General features: G+C 37.6%; 1 non-coding gene and 1 pseudogene across 1 annotated transcript; both read left to right on the top strand.

The window, feature by feature from the left end:
• The first annotated feature begins 6,877 nt into the window (after window positions 1-6,877).
• LOC130984316 (small nucleolar RNA R71) lies at window positions 6,878-6,985 on the top strand. The gene has a single exon (XR_009088259.1). It is a non-coding gene; the product is annotated as a small nucleolar RNA R71 (small nucleolar RNA).
• Window positions 6,986-15,485: 8,500 nt separating this feature from the next.
• Window positions 15,486-19,537, top strand: LOC130980758 (uncharacterized; annotated as a pseudogene).
• The last annotated feature ends 615 nt before the right edge of the window (window positions 19,538-20,152 follow it).

Here is a 20,152-nt window from a genome sequence, read left to right as displayed (position 1 = left end):
GCCAAAGCCAGGAGCCAAGCTACAAGCTGGCGCATTTAGCAGCTAGGCCATGATCCTCATGGGCGCGCCCGCGCACGTTACGCCTGCGTGCGGATTGCGATTACCCCAGGGGCGCGTACCCGTATTGTGCGCGTACGCGCCGATGGCCACACATGATTTTTTAAGAAAGCACGTGACCAAAGCGTGGAGGCAATTAGAGACCCTGTTTTGGGGTAGAGCTTTGGCGGAAAAAGCTTAAGAAGGCCAAGGATTGAAGGGTTTGGGGGATTCACTTATTTTTACTTTTTCTTAGATATTTTCCTAGAGTTGGTTACATTTTGGGTAGAGAGAGAACCTCCAACCTCTCTCTAGGATTTCATTCTCCATTGCAATTATCCTTTGATTCTCTTGGCGAGATCCATTGTAATTCACTTTTACTTTGATGCAATTAGTAGATCTACTCTTCTCCTATTCTAAATTTGTGTTATTTTGATCCTTTTCACTTTGGATCTAGTTTTGACTTTGTTACTTAGATTTGGACTAGTAAATTGAGGTATTTTCATATCCATTTACTTGTAATTGTTCAATTGTTGATGATTGTGTGATCTAGATCTCTTGAATTCAACTTGGTGCACGAAATTGTGATCAATACTTTTCACAACTCAAATAATCCCCGGTAATGAATCCAAAAACTTGGTGTTCAATACCATGGCATAAACACAACTTCGCACAACTAACCAGCAAGTGCACTGGGTCGTCCAAGTAATAAACCTTACGCGAGTAAGGGTCGATCCCACGGAGATTGTTAGTATGAAGCAAGCTATGGTCACCTTGTAAATCTCAGTCAGGCAGACTCAAATGGTTATGGATGATATATGAATAAAACATAAAGATAAAGATAGAGATACTTATGTAATTCATTGGTGAGAACTTCAGATAAGCGAATGGAGATGCTTTGTCCCTTCTGTCTCTCTGCTTTCCTACTGTCTTCATCCAATCCTTCTTACTCCTTTCCATGGCAAGCTGTATGTTGCATCACCGTTGTCAGTGGCTACAGTCCCGTCCTCTCAGTGGAAATGTTCAACGCACCCTGTCACGGTACGGCTATCCAGCTGTCGGTTCTCGATCATGTCAGAATAGAATCCAGTGATTCTTTTGCGTCTGTCACTAACACCCCACAATCGCGAGTTTAAAGCTCGTCACAGTCATTCAGTCATTGAATCCTACTCAGAATACCACATACAAGGTTTAGACCTTCCGGATTCTCTTGAATGCCGCCATCAATTCTAGTATATACCACGAAGATTCCGGTTAGAGAACCCAAGAGATATCCACCCAATCTAAGGTAGAACGGAGGTGGTTGTCAATCACACGTTCATAGGTGAGAATGATGATGAGTGTCACGGATCATCACATTCATCAAGTTGAAGAACAAGTGATATCTTGGAACAAGAACAAGCTGAATTGAATAGAAGAACAATAGTAATTGCATTAATACTCGAGGTACAGCAGAGCTCCACACCTTAATCTATGGTGTGTAGAAACTCCACCGTTGAAAATACATAAGAACAAGGTCTAGGCATGGCCGTGAGGCCAGCCCCCAAATGATCTAAGATAGCATAAAACTACTCAAAGATAGCTACCAAGATGAAAATACAATAGTAAAAGGTCCTATTTATAGGGAACTAGTAGCTTAAGAATTACAAAGATGAGTAAATGACATAAAAATCCACTTTCGGGCCCACTTGGTGTGTGCTTGGGCTGAGCATTGAAGCATTTTCGTGTAGAGACTCTTCTTGGAGTTAAACGCTAGCTTTTGTGCCAGTTTGGGCGTTTAACTCCCACTTTGGTGCCAGTTCCGGCGTTTAACGCTGGGAATTCTGAAGGTGACTTTGAACGCCGATTTGGGCCATCAAATCCTGGACAAAGTATGGACTATCATATATTGCTGGAAAGCCCAGAATGTCTACTTTCCAACGCCGTTAAGAGCGCACCAATTGGGCTTCTGTAGCTCCAGAAAATCCACTTTGAGTGCAGGGAGGTCAGAATCCAACAGCATCTGCAGTCCTTTTCAGTCTCTGAATCAGATTTTTGCTCAGGTCCCTCAATTTCAGCCAGAAAATACCTGAAATCACAGAAAAACATACAAACTCATAGTAAAGTCCAGAAAAGTGAATTTTAATTAAAAACTAATAAAAATATACTAAAAACTAACTAAATTCTACTAGAAACATACTAAAAAACAATGCCAAAAAGCGTATAAATTATCCGCTCATCACAACACCAAACTTAAATTGTTGCTTGTCCCCAAGCAACTGAAAATCAAATAAGATAAAAAGAAGAGAATATGCAATGAATTCCAAAAACATCTATGAAGATCAGTATTAATTAGATGAGCGGGGCTTTTAGCTTTTTTGCCTTTGAACAGTTTTGGCATCTCACTCTATCCTTTGAAATTCAGAATGATTGGCTTCTTTAGGAACTCAGAATCCAGATAGTGTTATTGATTCTCCTAGTTAAGTATGATGATTCTTGAACACAGCTACTTATTGAGTCTTGGCCGTGGCCCAAAGCACTCTGTCTTCCAGTATTACCACCGGATACATACATGCCACAGACACATAATTTGGTGAACCTTTTCAGATTGTGACTCAGCTTTGCTAGAGTCCCCAATTAGAGGTGTCCAGGGTTCTTAAGCACACTCTTTTTGCCTTGGATCACAACTTTATTTCTTTCTTTTTCTTTCTTTTTCTCTTTCTCCCTTTTTTTTCGTTTTTCTCCTTCTTCTTCTTTTTTTTTGTATTCACTGCTTTTTCTTGCTTCAAGAATCATTTTTATGATTTTTCAGATCCTCAGTAACATGTCTTCTTTTTCATCATTCTTTCAAGAGCCAACAATTTTAACATTCATGAACCACAAATTCAAAAGACATATGCACTATTCAAGCATACATTCAGAAAACAAAAGTATTGCCACCACATCAAAATAATTAATCTGTTATAAAATTTAAAATTTATGCAATTCTTCTCTTTTTCAATTAATAGCATTTTTCATTTAAGAGAGGTGATGGATTCATAGGACATTCATAACTTTAAGGCATAGACACTAAGACACTAATGATCATAAGACACAAACATAGATAAACATAAGCATAAATTTTCGAAAAACAGAAAAATAAAGAACAAGGAGATTAAAGAACGGGTCCACCTTAGTGATGGCGGCTTGTTCTTCCTCTTGAAGATCTTATGGAGTGCTTGAGCTCCTCAATGTCTCTTCCTTGCCCTTGTTGCTCCTCCCTCATGATTCTTTGATCTTCTCTAATTTCATGGAGGAGAATGGAGTGTTCTTGGTGCTCCACCCTTAGTTGTCCCATGTTGGAACTCAGTTCTCCTAGGGAGGTGTTGATTTGCTTCCAATAGTTTTGTGGAGGAAAGTGCATCCCTTGAGGCATCTCAGGGACTTCATGATGAGTGGGGTCTCTTGTTTGCTCCATCCTTTTCTTAGTGATGGGCTTGTCCTCATCAATGAGGATGTCTCCTTCTATGTCCACTCCAACTGAATAACAGAGGTGACAAATGAGATGAGAAAAGGCTAACCTTGCCAAGGTAGAGGACTTGTCCGCCACCTTATAGAGTTCTTGGGCTATAACCTCATGAACTTCCACTCCCTCTCCAATCATGATACTATGAATCATGATGGCCCGGTCTATAGTAACTTCGGACCGATTGCTAGTGGGAATGATTGAGCGTTGGATAAACTCCAACCATCCCCTAGCTATGGGCTTGAGGTCATGCCTTCTCAATTGAACCGGCTTCCCTCTTGAATCTCTCTTCCATTGGGCGCCCTCTTCACAAATGTCAGTGAGGACTTGGTCCAACCTTTGATCAAAGTTGACCCTTCTAGTGTAAGGATGTTCATCTCCTTGCATCATGGGCAAGTTGAATGCCAACCTTACATTTTCTGGACTAAAATCTAAGTATTTCCCCCAAACCATTGTAAGCCAATTCTTTGGGTCCGGGTTCACACTTTGATCATGGTTCTTGGTGATCCATGCATTGGCATAGAACTCTTGAACCATTAAGATTCCGACTTGTTGAATGGGGTTGGTGAGGACTTCCCAATCTCTTCTTCGAATCTCATGTCGGATCTCCGGATATTCACTCTTTTTGAGTTTGAAAGGGACCTCGGGGATCACTTTCTTCAAGGCCACAACTTCATAGAAGTGATCTTGATGCACCCTTGAGATGAATCTCTCCATCTCCCATGACTCGGAGGTGAAAGCTTTTACCTTCCCTTTCCTCTTTCTAGAGGTTTCTCCGGCCTTGGATGCCATAAATGGTTATGGAAAAACAAAAAGCAATGCTTTTACCACACCAAACTTAAAAGGTTTGCTCGTCCTCGAGCGAAAGAAGAAAGAAGAGAGTAGAAGAAGAAGAAATAGAGGAGATGGAGATGGCTTATGGTTCGGCTAAAGGGGGAGAAGTAGTGTTTAGGTTGTGTGAAAATGAGGGGGTGAAGATGGGTTTATATAGGGGTGGAGAGAGGGGTGGGGTTCGGTCATGTAAGGGTGGGTTTGGGAGGGAAAGTGGTTTGAATTTTGAATGGTAAGGTAGGTGGGGTTTAATGAAGGATGGATGTGAGTGGTGAAGAGAAAGATGGGATTTGATAGGTGAAGGGTTTTTGGGGAAGAGGTGTTGAGGTGATTGGTGAATGGGTGAAGAAGAAGAGAGAGGGTGGTGGGGTAGGTGGGGATCCTGTGGGGTCCACAGATCCTGAGGTGTCAAGGAAAATTCAACCCTGCACCAAATGGCGTGCAAAAAATGCACCCTTTGCCAATTCTGGCGTTAAACGCCGGGCTGGTGCCCATTTCTGGCGTTTAACGCCAAGTTCTTGCCCTTTCCTGGCGTTTAACGCCAGTCTGGTGCCCCTTTCTGGCGTTAAACGCCCAGAATGGTGCCAGACTGGGCGTTAAACGCCCAACTGCTACCCTTACTGGCGTTTAAACGCCAGCAAGATCTTCCTCCAGGGTGTGCTATTTTTCTTCCTATTTTTTATTCTGTTTTTGCTTTTTCAATTGATTTTGTGACTTCTCATGATCATCAACCTACAGAAAACATAAAATAACAAAGGAAAACAGATAAAATATAACATTGGGTTGCCTCCCAACAAGCGCTTCTTTAATGTCAGTAGCTTGACAGAGGGCTCTCATGGAGCCTCACAGACACTCAGAGCAATGTTGGAACCTTCCAACACTAAACTTAGAGTTTGAATGTGGGGGTTCAACACCAAACTTAGAGTTTGATTGTGGCCTCCCAACACCAAACTTAGAGTTTGACTGTGGGGGCTCTATTTGACTCTGATTTGAGAGAAGCTCTTCATGCTTCCTCTCTATGGTGATAGAGGGATGTCCTTGAGCCTTAAACACAAAGGATTCTTCATTCACTTGAATGATCAGTTCACCTCTATCAACATCAATCACAGCCTTTGCTGTGGCTAGGAAGGGTCTGCCAAGGATGATGGATTCATCCATGCACTTCCCAGTCTCTAGGACTATGAAATCAGCAGGGATGTAATGGTCTTGAATCTTTACCTGAACATCCTCTACAAGTCCATAAGCTTGTTTTCTTGAGTTGTCTGCCATCTCTAGTGAGATTCTTGCAGCTTGCACCTCAAAGATCCCTAGCTTCTCCATTACAGAGAGAGGCATGAGGTTTACACTTGACCCTAAGTCACACAGAGCCTTCTTGAAGGTCATGGTGCCTATGGTACAAGGTATTGAGAACTTCCCAGGATCTTGTCTCTTTTGAGATAACCTCTGCCTAGACAAGTCATCCAGTTCTTTGGTGAGCAAAAAGGGTGTATCCTCCCAAGTCTCATTACCAAATAACTTGTCATTTAGCTTCATGATTGCTCCAAGGTATTTAGCAAATTGCTCTTCAGTGACATACTCATCCTCTTCAGAGGAAGAATACTCATCAGAGCTCATGAATGACAGAAGTAAGTCCAGTGGAATCTCTATGGTCTCATTTTGAGCCTCAGATTCCCATGGTTCCTCATTAGGGAACTCATTGGAGGTCAGTGCACGCCCATTGAGGTCTTCCTCAGTGGCGTTCACTGCCTCTTCCTCCTCTCCAAATTTGGCCATGTTGATGGCCTTGCACTCTCCTTTTGGATTTTCTTCTGTATTGCTTGGAAGAGTACTAGGAGGGAGTTCAGTAATTTTCTTGCTCAGCTGTCCCACTTGTGCCTCCAAATTCCTAATGGAGGACCTTGTTTCAGTCATGAAACTTTGAGTGGTTTTGATTAGATCAGAGACTATGGTTGCTAAGTCAGAGTGGTTCTGCTTAGAATTCTCTGTCTGTTGCTGAGAAGATGATGGAAAAGGCTTGCCATTGCTAAACCTATTTCTTCCACCATTATTGAAACCTTGTTAAGGTCTCTGTTGATCCTTCCATGAGAGATTTGGATGATTTCTCCATGAAGAATTATAGGTGTTTCCATAGGGTGCTCCCATGTAATTCACCTCTTCCATTGAAGGGTTCTCAGGATCATAAGCTTCTTCTTTAGATGAAGCATCATTAGTACTGCCTGGTGCAGCTTGCATTCCAGACAGACTTTAAGAGATCAAATTGACTTACTGAGTCAATATTTTGTTCTGAGCCAGTATGGCATTCAGAGTATCAATCTCAAGAACTCCTTTCTTCTGATTTGTCCCATTGTTCACAGGATTCCTTTCAGAAGTGTACATGAATTGGTTATTTGCAACCATTTTAATTAGTTCTTGAGCTTCTGTAGGCGTCTTCTTCAGATGAAGAGATCCTCCAGCAAAGCTATCCAATGACATCTTGGACAGTTCAGACAGACGATCATAGAAAATACCTATGATGCTCCATTCAGAAAGCATGTCAGAGGGACACTTTCTGATCAATTGTTTGTATCTTTCCTAAGCTTCATAGAGGGATTCTCCATCCTTCTGTCTGAAGGTTTGGACTTCCTCTCTAAGCTTACTCAATTTTTGAGGTGGAAAGAACTTTGCCAAGAAGGCATTGACTAGCTTTTCCCAAAAGTTCAGGCTTTCTTTAGGTTGTGAGTCCAACCATATTCTAACTCTGTCTCTTACAGCAAAAGGGAATAGCATAAGTCTGTAGACCTCAGGGTCAACCCCATTAGTCTTGACAGTGTCACAGATTTGCAAGAATTCAGCTAAAAACTGATGAGGATCTTCCAATGGAAGTCCATGGAACTTGCAATTCTGTTGCATTAGAGAAACTAATTGAGGCTTAAGCTCAAAGTTGTTTGCTCCAATGGCAGGGATAGAGATGCTTCTCCCATAGAAGTCGGGAGTAGGTGCAGTAAAGTCACCCAGCACCTTCCTTGCATTGTTGGCATTGTTGTTGTTTTCGGCTGCCATGGGTTCTTCTTCTTTGAAGATTTCTGTTAGGTCCTCTACAGAGAATTGTGCTTTAGCTTCTCTTAGCTTTCACTTCAAGGTCCTCTCAGGTTCAGGGTCAGCCTCAACAAGAATGCTTTTGTCTTTGCTCCTGCTCATATGAAAGAGAAGAGAACAAGAAAATGTGGAATCCTCTATGTCACAGTATAGAGATTCCTTGAGGTGTCAGAGGAAAAGAAAAATAGAAGGAAGAGGTAGAAGAATTCGAACTTAGTGAGATAGAGTTCGAATTGTGCATTGAGGAGGAGTGGTACTCCATAAATAGAAGGATGTGAGAAGAGGGGAAGAGATTTTTCGAAAATTAATTAAAAAGATTTTAAAATCATTTTGAAAAAGATTTTGAAGAAGATATGATTGAAAACTTTTTTTTTTGAAAAAGATGTGATTAAAAAGATATGATTGAAAAGTTATGGTTTTAAAAAGATATGATTGAAAAGATATGATTTGAAAAACAAATTAAAAAGATTTGATTTTAAAAATTAATGACTTGGCTAACAAGAAAAGATATGATTCAAACATTAAACCTTTCTCAACAGAAAAGGCAACATATTTGAAATGTTGAATCAAATCATTAATTGATAGCAAGTATTTTTGAAAATGGAAAGAAATTGATTATGATTGAAAAGATATGATTTGAAAAAGATTTGATTTTGAAAAACTTTGAAAACTTGAAAAAAATCTGAATTGAAAACAAAATCTTCCCTCTTGTGCCATCCTGGCGTTAAACGCCCAGAATGGTGTACATTCTGGCGTTTAACGCCCAAAATGCTACCTTTTTGGGCGTTAAACGCCCAGCCAGGTATCCTGGCTGGCGTTTAAACGCCAGTTTTTCCTTCCTCACTGGGCGTTTGAATGCCCAGCTTTTTCTGTATAATTCCTCTGCTGCATGTACTGAATCTTCAGTTCCCTGTATTATTGACTTGAAAAAAAGAACCAAGATCAAATAAACAATGCATGCAAGACACCAAACTTAAAATGAGACACTGGACTCAAACAAGAAACATAAAATATTTTTGGTTTTTATGATTTTGTAATTTTTTTTGGATTTTTCGAAAATTAAGTGGAAAAGAAAATAAAGGTATCAAAATTCTTAATGAGAATTCCAGGAATCATTGCAATGCTAGTCTAAGGCTTCGGTCCAGGAATTAGACATGGCTTCACAGCCAGCCAAGCTTTCAAAGAAAGCTTCGGTCCAAAACACTAGACATGGCCAATGGCCAGCCAAGCCTTAGCAGATCATTGCTCCAATAGCAAGATTTGATAGAAATCAACAAGCTCTTGTGATGATAAATTGAAACCTCGGTCCAATAAGATTAGACATGGTTTCACAGCCAGCCAGACTTCAACAAATCATCATGAAACTCTAGAACTCATTCTTAAGAACTCTGAAAAAAATACCTAATCTAAGCAACAAGATGAACCGTCAGTTGTCCATACTCGAAACAATCCCCGGCAACGGCGCCAAAAACTAGGTGCTGTTGCCGGATCGAAAATTTGGCACTGATGTTACCGGACCAAAAGCTTGCCGAAAACTCGAACAATCCCCGGCAACGGCGCCAAAAACTTGGTGCACGAAATTCTGATCAATACTTTTCACAACTCAAATAATCCCCGGTAATGAATCCAAAAACTTGGTGTTCAATACCATGGCATAAACACAACTTCGCACAACTAACCAGCAAGTGCACTGGGTCGTCCAAGTAATAAACCTTACGCGAGTAAGGGTCGATCCCACGGAGATTGTTGGTATGAAGCAAGCTATGGTCACCTTGTAAATCTCAGTCAGGCAGACTCAAATGGTTATGGATGATATATGAATAAAACATAAAGATAAAGATAGAGATACTTATGTAATTCATTGGTGAGAACTTCAGATAAGCGAATGGAGAGGCTTTGTCCCTTCCGTCTGTCTGCTTTCCTACTGTCTTCATCCAATCCTTCTTACTCCTTTCCATGGCAAGCTGTATGTTGGGCATCACTGTTGTCAGTGGCTACAGTCCCGTCCTCTCAGTGGAAATGTTCAACGCACCCTGTCACGGTACGGCTATCCAGCTGTCGGTTCTCGATCATGTCGGAATAGAATCCAGTGATTCTTTTGCGTCTGTCACTAACGCCCCACAATCGCGAGTTTGAAGCTCGTCACAGTCATTCAATCATTGAATCCTACTCAGAATACCACAGACAAGGTTTAGACCTTCCGGATTCTCTTGAATGCCGCCATCAATTCTAGCTTATACCACGAAGATTCCGGTTAGAGAACCCAAGAGATATCCACCCAATCTAAGGTAGAACGGAGGTGGTTGTCAATCACACGTTCATAGGTGAGAATGATGATGAGTGTCACGGATCATCACATTCATCAAGTTGAAGAACAAGTGATATCTTGGAACAAGAACAAGCTGAATTGAATAGATGAACAATAGTAATTGCATTAATACTCGAGGTACAGCAGAGCTCCACACCTTAATCTATGGTGTGTAGAAACTCCACCATTGAAAATACATAAGAACAAGGTCTAGGCATGGCCGTGAGGCCAGCCCCCAAATGATCTAAGATAGCATAAAACTACTCAAAGATAGCTACCAAGATGAAAATACAATAGTAAAAGGTCCTATTTATAGGGAACTAGTAGCTTAAGAATTACAAAGATGAGTAAATGACATAAAAATCCACTTCCGGGCCCACTTGGTGTGTGCTTGGGCTGAGCATTGAAGCATTTTCGTGTAGAGACTCTTCTTGGAGTTAAACGCCAGCTTTTGTGCCAGTTTGGGCGTTTAACTCCCACTTTGGTGCCAGTTCCGGCGTTTAACGCTGGGAATTCTGAAGGTGACTTTGAACGCCAGTTTGGGCCATCAAATCTTGGACAAAGTATGGACTATCATATATTGCTGGAAAGCCCAGAATGTCTACTTTCCAACGCCGTTGAGAGCGCACCAATTGGGCTTCTGTAGCTCCAGAAAATCCACTTTGAGTGCAGGGAGGTCAGAATCCAACAGCATCTGCAGTCCTTTTCAGTCTCTGAATCAGATTTTTGCTCAGGTCCCTCAATTTCAGCCAGAAAATACCTGAAATCACAGAAAAACACACAAACTCATAGTAAAGTCTAGAAAAGTGAATTTTAATTAAAAACTAATAAAAATATACTAAAAACTAACTAAATTCTACTAGAAACATACTAAAAACAATGCCAAAAAGCGTATAAATTATCCGCTCATCACAACTCTTCATCTCAATTTCATTATGTCTCTTATGAATGCTCACCACATGTTTGATAAAATGATAACACTAGCCATGGAGTAAAATTCTTTCACTTGGCTTAAGGATTGAACTATTGGAGATACTTGAATAGTGGATGTCAATTGTTGATCGAGAATTAAGAATTGCTAGTTGACTTGGAGTGCACTAAAGCTAGCATAACCTAGGGTGAAGCTAGGACTTATGACTCAAGCTAGTTACTTTCACTTGAATCTCCTCCATAATTAGGGGTCAACAAAGTGAAGCAAGACTCAATTGTTATCATAATTGAAGGAAGCTATGGTGATGGAACTTCCAATGCTCATCCTTGGCCAAGTTCTTTAATATTGTTTGTTTGTTGTTTACTCTTTGTTAGCTTGCACTCTCATACCAACTCTCAAAAATCACAAAAGACTTTGACCTCCTAAGCAATAATGAGCACTCTAATGCAAGTCCAAGGGAGGACGACTTGGGATTAATACTCTCAATTATAGATTGTAGAATTGTTTGATGCAAGATTTGAGTATCGATTAGACTATACTCACGATTGTATTCACTACTAAATTCTATATCGACATACAAAATCTCGTTCATCACATCCAAAAGGGGAGAAATCATGAAGAAAATGGAGTTTGGAAGCTGCTGCAAGGATGCGTACGCATAGTGACGCGTGCATACGCACAATGGTGACTTTGTGCAAGGATGCGTATGCACCAAATGTCGTGCGTACGCACGATAGAATTTTTGTGCAAAGATGCGTACACACCGTAGGTCGTGCATACGCACAACTGTATGCACGTGAGCTCATTAACTGCAAATCGCTGGGGGCGATTTCTGGGCCTCCAAATCCCAATCCAACTCATTTCTGAAGCTATTTCAAGCCAAATTAAAGGAGGATGAAGGGGGGGCACTTAGGTTTAGGTTTTATCATGTTGTAGGTCATTTTCTAGAGAGAGAAGCTCCCCCCTTTTCTCTAGAATTAGGGTTTCTTAGTTTAATTTCTCTTTAATTTCAGTATTTAATTCTTGTTTTAATATAATTTCACTTATGTTTTCATGCTCTCTTACTTTGATCTTCTTTATTTCTTTGCTATTTCCTTTATTTTGTCACTTTTATGTTATGAACACTCTTGTCAATTTTGATTTTCTTTAATGCAATTTTGATGTTTTATATTTTCTTTAATGCAATTTTGATGTTTTATATTTCTTTAATGCTTATTTGAGTTGTTATTATCTATAGAATTTATTTTTATTGCAATTTATGATATTTCTCCTTTTATGCGTGCTAGGTGTTTGAGAAAATGTCTCTTTTAGCTTTTGCCTAGTTTTTTATACTCTTGGTTAGGAATTGGATAATTAGGTGACCTTGAGTCATGGATGTCCATTCGATATATTGATTAGGATTGTTAGTTGGTTTGGTTTCCACTAATGCTAATCTTTCACTAAGTTAATTAGTGAGTTGATTAGGACTTGTGGATTGAGATTAATTATGCACTTTTGACTTATTCTCGATGTTAGGATAGACTAATTGGGATTAATTCTTAGCCATTATCATGTTTGTGGTCCATGATTATGATAGGAATCCTCAATTTCCCAATCCTTGCCAAGAGTCCTTTTTGTCACTTGAATTCTATTTTTGATATTGCTTGCTTTGAGTTTTAATTTCCTTACATGCATATTTATTTTCTTGCACTTTAGTTTTTTGCTCCTTGTAATCACAACCCCCAATCCCTCATAGCCAATAATTGAATATTTCATTGCAATTCCTAGGGAAGACGACCCGGGACTTCAAAATCCCGGTTATTGTGTTTTGATTGTGACTATCTTTTAAATTAACATTTGATTATGAGGATTCATTGTTGGTTTGGACTATGCTACTAACGAATTGGTTCTTGTTTTGATTGATTCTAAACCGGCAAAAATTTCTCTTGTCATCCGCCAAGATGAAGAACTTGATTAGTGTTTGCTCAATCCGGTTCAACTCATAGCAAAAGAGGCCGTTGAAGCATCAATCTCCTTCAAGTTTTACAGATTGTAATTTCCTTTTAATGTAATCTTTCTGTAATTTCTAGAGTGGTAAAAGGCTGAATGAGAGAATTCAAAAAAAGCCAAAGAGTGACAAAAGGCTGAGTGATACACTTAAGAGAAAAACCTAGAGTTATTTCAGATTTCTTTAGGTTGGTTATTATGTCTTGTATCTTGTACCTGTGAGGTACCCCTTTCTAAGTTGGGTTAGCACTTAGAGTGAAAAGTTAGGTATTAGCATAACCAAGTCAAGTTAGGATAGAACTTGAGAGGGAAAAGATTATGTCAATCCTGTGAAATTGGTGTATGTAATACTTTAACTATAGTGGAAATTTCACCACTGTTGTAGTGGAGACTAGATGTAGGTTACATTACACAAGGCAACTGAACCGGGATACATGCTGGTGTCATTCTTCTTCTCTTTCTTTATGTTCTATTTTCTGATATTTATGAGACAAAACAAAATTGTCTCATAAAGTTTCTGCTGCACAGGTAAAACAGAATCTAAGTGAAATCTTATAAGTAAAAGCTTATTTCATTATTGTAAAAGAAGGTCATAGATCCAACCCCCCTTCTCTAAGCCTTCTACAACCTTCACCTTCTATGCTTGAAACTCTTATAGTACTCATCCATAAGGTTGAAGCCCCAATAAGAATGAATGACTTTTGACTAATTAGTCTCTGCAATGTCATGTATAAGATTGTGACTAAGGTGCTGGTAAGCCGCCTAAAACCTTACTTAGTTGACATTATAAGTCCAAATCAAGGAGGCTTCATCCTTGGAAGAGGAGCTTTTGACCAAAGTAACAAAAATCGCATCTTTAATCATAGAAACGAACGATTATACGTTCCTGCAAGTGTTGTGCGTGTCCGTTTCTACTTCCGTTCCTGATAAAACTCAGAAACATAGAATCGCCGTGGAAGATCGTGGGATCATGAAATCGTCTTCGTCTCCACTGCATCAAAAGCGAGACAATTTGGAAGATGAATAGCAGCGGGTTTGGGATGACCCACCTGGCTTAACCCAAATCCAACCAAAAAATCCTTCGATTTCTTCACCGCCTTAGTTCAATCTTTTCAATTTCAGTTTTAATTTGAAAACTGTAACCTCCCTGTCACTCTCCTACTCTCCCTGACTGGCTGACTCCCACTTCCCTAACCTATCGCATTCCAGTTTTGTACTTTTATGGTTTTTATTCTAGGACTCTGCACTTCTGTGGTTCTGCCATTATTGCCTTCTCTACAACAAGTTAGCATCTGCAACTCTGCTTTATGCATGTAAGGTCCTTGACTCCTTCTCATGCTTCTTGATTTTAATTTTGTTACCATCATTATATTCAACAAATTAGCAAATAAATTGTAGTTGGCTCATTACCAATATGATATGAATCATATGATACACTTACAAATATTGGGAATTGGGGAATCGAGATTATGACATCAAGATTTAGGTGCATATGCTCTTTACCTGTTATTGTTATTCACAATTCACAAAGATCGAAGAGTGATATATTTCAATTGCTACAGGATAAAGCCTAAATGCTTACATTACATAGTAACATAGTTAATTATATATTCATTTATATATTTTACTTATGAATGTTTAATACTTGATTTAAGTTTTAACTATATGCTCTATTTAATTTCAATACTTCAATTTAGTTGTTATTGGAAATGAATAAGAATTGTGGTATCAATTTTATTTGTTCATTGTTTTTAATTATGAAAAATACTTTTGCTAATATCACTTTGTGGATACGTGAGAAAGATTGTAGCTGCTACTTCTCAAAGTTAATAAATTCAATGAAGTATCTCAAGTTTTCAACTCTCAAATTTAAAGACTCTGAGGTAAGCTTCTCAAATAATTAAAATAGAGTTTAAGCTTGCTACTACAAATCAAATAAGTAATATAATCTACTTTCAATTGTGAACTTGCTGACATCAAATTGGAGTTTGTTATACCAACTATGTTATTAGATAGTAGATAATAGAACAAATTTATTGATTAAAATAAAGATCATTTATGTTAGTATTTAGATAATAGTGGCATGTTTGTTTATTTGTTCAATTGACTAGCATTAGTAGATATATATGCTTTTGTATATAAGTTTGTTCTAGAAGAAAATTTATAATTCCTTCTTATTAAAGATTGTTAACTATTTAATGAAATTAGTGACAATATCCAATATTCATATAAGCCTTTGTGTAATTGTGTATTAATATTTAGCATATTTAGCTCTTGTGCTGTAATTGGTAATTAGTTGCTCCAATTGATATGTTTGAGAGTATAGATAGGAATTTATGTTACAAGGAACACATTCATACCTTTGGTAATGTTCAATATGATTTTATTTTCTTTTTAATGCTAGCTAGCTAGGCACGGATGAAACAAATATTTTGGGGTTCATGTTCATGATCTGTTCAAAAAGTGGCTATGGAGTTTTCTTGATAAGTTATTTTTGGTTATGATGTTTGATAATTTTTAAAATTTATTGGACCATATAAGTCTTTGTGTAATGAATTTGATATATCCTGCACCATTTTCTTTTGAAAATTATGTGAATTTGTTGCATTATTGATAGTAATATTTAAGTATTCTCACTTGATAATGCATTTATTAGTTTACTGTATATCAAGTTGTTCAAATTTTATTAATGTACTGTATTATTAGTTTATTACTACTATATTTGGGGCTTTAAGACCCCTCCCTTGAAAAAAATTAATACTGTATTATCACTTTAAAATCCATAGTTTAGTCTTAAGGAATTAATTGTTTACTTCTATTTATTTAGGTTTAAAATGGCTTCAAATGCGAATAATGATGGAAATAATACTAGGGCTGAAACTGTTGGTGGTGGTGCATCCGAGAAGATCGCTAAAAATACTCCAGGAAATAGGAGTGACAAAGATTGGAAGCATGAGATTTTTATTGATGGAGATGCCAAGAAAATAAAATGTAAGTATTGTGATAAGGTTGTTGATGAGCGGATATTTTCTACGCTTTTTTGGGGTAATTTCATGTAGTTTTTAGTATGTTTTAGTTAGTTTTTCGTATATTTTTATTAGTTTTTAGGAAAAATTCATATTTCTGGACTTTACTATGAGTTTGTGTATTTTTCTGTGATTTTAGGTATTTTCTGGCTGAAATTGAAGGATCTGAGCAAAAATCTGATTCAGGCTGAAAAAGGACTGTTGATGCTGTTGGATTTTGACCTCCCTGCACTCGGAATTGATTTTTTGGAGCTACAGGAGTCCAATTGGCGCGCTCTCAATTGCATTGGAAAGTAGACATCCAGGGCTTTTTAGAAATATATAATGGTCGATAGTTTGCTCGAAGATAAACAATGTAAACTGGCGTTTGACGCCAATTTCATGTTCCATTTTAGCGTTAAACGCCAGAAACAGGTTACAAGTTAGAGTTAAACGCCCAAAACAGGTTACAACCTGGCGTTTAACTCCAAAAACAGCCTATGCACGTGTAAAGCTCAAAGCTCAGCCACAGCACACACCAAATGGGTCCCAAAAGTGGATTTCTGCACTATCTATCTTAGTTTACTCATTTTCTGTAAACTTAGGTTACTAGTTTAGTATTTAAACAACTTTTAGAGATTTATTTTGTACCTCATGACATTTTAGATCTGAACTTTGTATTTCTGACGGCATGAGTCTCTAAACCCCATTGTTGGGGGTGAGGAGCTTTGCTGTGTCTCGATGAATTAATGCAATTACTTCTGTTTTCCATTCAAACACGCTTGTTTCTATCTAAGATACTTATTCGTACTTAACCATGATGAATGTAATGATCCGTGACACTTATCACTATTCTCAACCTATCAACGCGTGCCTGATAACCACTTCCATTCTACCTTAGATTGAATAACTATCTCTTGGGTTCCTGGCTCACAAGTCTGAATGCCTCTCTTGACAACAGAGCATTCAGATCCGTGAGACTAGAGTCTTCGTGGTATAAGCTAAAATCTATGGGCAGCATCCTTGAGATCCGGAAAGTCTAAACCTTGTCTGTGGTATTCCGAGTAGGATCTGAGAAGGGATGACTGTAAGGAGTTTTAAACTCATAAGTGTTGGGCGTGTGACAGACACAAAGGATCATTGGATTTTATTCCAACACAAATGAGAACCGACAAATGACTAGCCATGTACATGGACCTTTTTCACTGAGAGAACGAATGGTAGCCATTGACAACGGTGATCCACCAATATATAGCTTTCCATGGAAGAGCCTTGTGTGACAGTAGAAAAGCAGAGATTCAGAAGATAAAGCATCTCCAAAACTGTAACATATTCTCCATTATTGCATAACAAGTATTTATTTCATGCTCTCTTGTTCACTTGCAAGTCAACTGATAATTATAATTGATATCCTGACTAAGAGTTACAAGATAACCATAGCTTGCTTCAGGCCAACAATCTCCGTGGGATCGACCCTTACTCACGTAAGGTATTACTTGGATGACCCAGTGCACTTGCTGGTTAGTTGTGTGAAGTTGTGAAGAAATTGTGATTTACAATTTCGTGCACCAGTTGTGACAGGAGGAGTGTATAGGTTGAAACATCATTTGGCAGGAACAAAAAAAATTTTGAACCTTGTATGGGTGTTTCTGATGAGGTTAAAAGGGAGATGTTTGATATTGTTGTTGGTTTGCAAAAAAATTTAGTTAAGAAGACAAGAGACTTTGAGAAAAAGATACAAAGTAAAGATGAAGGAGTAGAAGAAGAAGGGGATGCTTTAGTTGGTGAAAAGAGAAAGGGAAAAGAAATAGAGACACCAGCAAGTCTTTTTAAGAAAAGGGGTTGGAGCACTCAAACAATAGTCAACTCTATTTTTAAGAAGGGTCTAAGGGAAGAGGCGTGTGATGAAATTGCTTTGTTCATTTACAATAATGCTATTCCCTTTAATGTTGCAAGGTCTGAAGAATATCATAGCATGTTTGAGAAGGTTGCCCACCATGGATTAGGATTCAAGCCACCCTCTTATGATGAGTTAAGAGAAAAATTATTGAAGAAGAAGGTAGAGTCAACCAAACTAATATTAGAAGAATATAAAGCTGAATGGAAGAAAATTCGATGCACTATTATGGCAGATGGTTGGACGGATAAAGGAAGGAGAACTATTCTCAACTTCCTTGTGAATAGTCCTAAGGGAACTGTTTTCTTGAAATCCATTAATGCTTCTGATATATGCAAAACAACTAAAAATATATTCAAGATGATTGATGAAGTTGTAGAGGAAGTGGGAGAAGAGAATGTGGTTCAAGTTGTAACTGATAATGCAGCTAACTATAAAAAGGCAAGACAAATGTTAATGGAAAAGAGAAAGAATCTTTATTGGACTCCTTATACCACTCATTGCATTGATTTGATACTTGAAGATTTTGAGAAGAAGCTAGCTCTTCACAAAGACACCATTGCCAAAGGAAGAAGACTTACCACTTACATATATTCTAGGACTTCTCTAATTTCCCTTTTGCAACAACACACTAAAGAAAGAGATTTGGTGAGACCAGGTATGACACAATTGCTACTTCCTACCTTATTTTGGGTAGTCTTAATGAGAAAAAGAATCTAATAATTAGAATGTTCATCTCGGATGAGTGGAAGGCAAGCAAGTGTTCAAAGACAAGAGATGGAAAAAATATTAAAAATATTATTTTGGATAAAACATTTTGGAAAAATAATATCCATTGCTTGAGAGGTGCTTATCCTCTTCTTCACGTGCTCTGTATAGTGGATTCAGAGGAAAAACCAGCTATGAGATACATGTATTCTGAAATTGATCGTGCTAAAGAAAAGATTAAAGATGATTTTCAAAGTGTCGAAGCAAGGTAATAAAACTAGCAATAAGTAAACATTTTTCTTTCAGTATTACCATTTAATTATTCACTAATTAGGTAGTTGTCTAATTCATTATTTCGATGTTCTTTTTAGTTATAAGCCTTTGTGGGATATTATTGATGCAAGATGGGACAAGCAACTCTTTAAGCCTTTGCATGCTGCAAGCTATTATTTGAATCCACAAATTCATTATAGTCCTAATTTTAAGGTTGAGTATGATGTTAAGAAAGGACTTTTTGATTGTTTGGATATACTTGTGGGAGATCCTACACTCATTACAATTATTGATAGTCAACTTGAAGACTTCAAAGGTAAGGCTAAATTTTTTGGTAGAGATGTAGCCAAGAATGCTCTCAAAACCAAAACGCCTTCACAATGGTGGGATTCTTATGGGGATGAAAATCCATAACTTCAAAAGTTTACTATCCGTGTCTTAAGCTTGACTTGTAGTTCATTGAGATGTGAGCGCAATTGGAATGCTTTTGAGATGGTAAGCTTTTAATTTGATACTAGTTTAGGAATTTATTTTCTAAATTACAGAATTAGTTAATTATTAAATTTTATTATTTTCTAATTAGCATATGTATTTATTTTAAATAAATGTTAATAAATTTTGATATTATTAGATTCACACGAAAAGGAGAAATCGCTTGAAGACAAGCACAATGAATGATGTTGTTTATGTGATGACCAATTCAAGATTGGCAAGGAAGAAGCCATCAAAAAATATTGCTGACTATGGTCTTGAAGACTTGGATTCAGATGAAGAATGGATTGTAAAAGATGACAATATGATGAAAAATTTGGAGGAGTTTGACACACAAAATTATGTAAATTTAGCCCTTCAAGAAGATAGAGGTAAAGTTGAGAGTTCTTTGATTGATTTGGAGATTCCGCTTCTTGATGATGATGCTTTCAATGAGCTTCTCAACTTTCCTCCTAATGGAAATCAAAATGTTGGAGAAGATGATGATCATGATGTTAATGAATTGTTCTAGTTTTTATATTTTTTAGGATGATGTTATGTTATCTTCTTTATATTTGTGATGTTGCATATTAGACTTGTGGCTAGTTTATATTTTTATCTTTGAACTTTATAAATGTTACATTTTGTTATATATTTATGCTACTTTATCTTTATTTTATCATCATGTTATCATTTATGATATTTTTGTCAAATTTAAATTTTTATTTTTATTTAAATTACTTAATTTTATCATATTATATTGCTCTAATAATGGATATTAATAAATTTATATATTTAGTAAAATCTTACGTTCTGTTTTACGATTTTATGTTCTACGATTTTTAATTATCTTTTCGATTTTACGTAAAATCTCGATTTTCGCTACCTTGCTTCTGACAACATTATTGTGGCTCAATAGGTGCTCCACTTCTTGAAGAAAACCATGTCAAGAAAGGGTGCTATGGCATTCAAGATTGATTTAGAGAAGGCTTATGACAGGGTTGACTGAAAGTTTTGGGGTACACTTTAGGTTGTTTTGGCTTTCCTACCTCTATCAGGAATCTCATTATGAGGTGTATTCAAACGTTCTCTCTTTTGATCTTGTGGAATGGCAGTAGGTTAACAGGCTTTCACCTTAGAAAAGGGC

The sequence above is a fragment of the Arachis stenosperma genome, chromosome 5 (assembly GCF_014773155.1).
Source record: "Arachis stenosperma cultivar V10309 chromosome 5, arast.V10309.gnm1.PFL2, whole genome shotgun sequence".
Classification (NCBI taxonomy): Eukaryota; Viridiplantae; Streptophyta; class Magnoliopsida; order Fabales; family Fabaceae; genus Arachis; species Arachis stenosperma.
The sequence above is the reverse complement of the archived record's forward strand: the minus strand, read 5'-3'. Positions and strand labels throughout refer to the sequence as shown.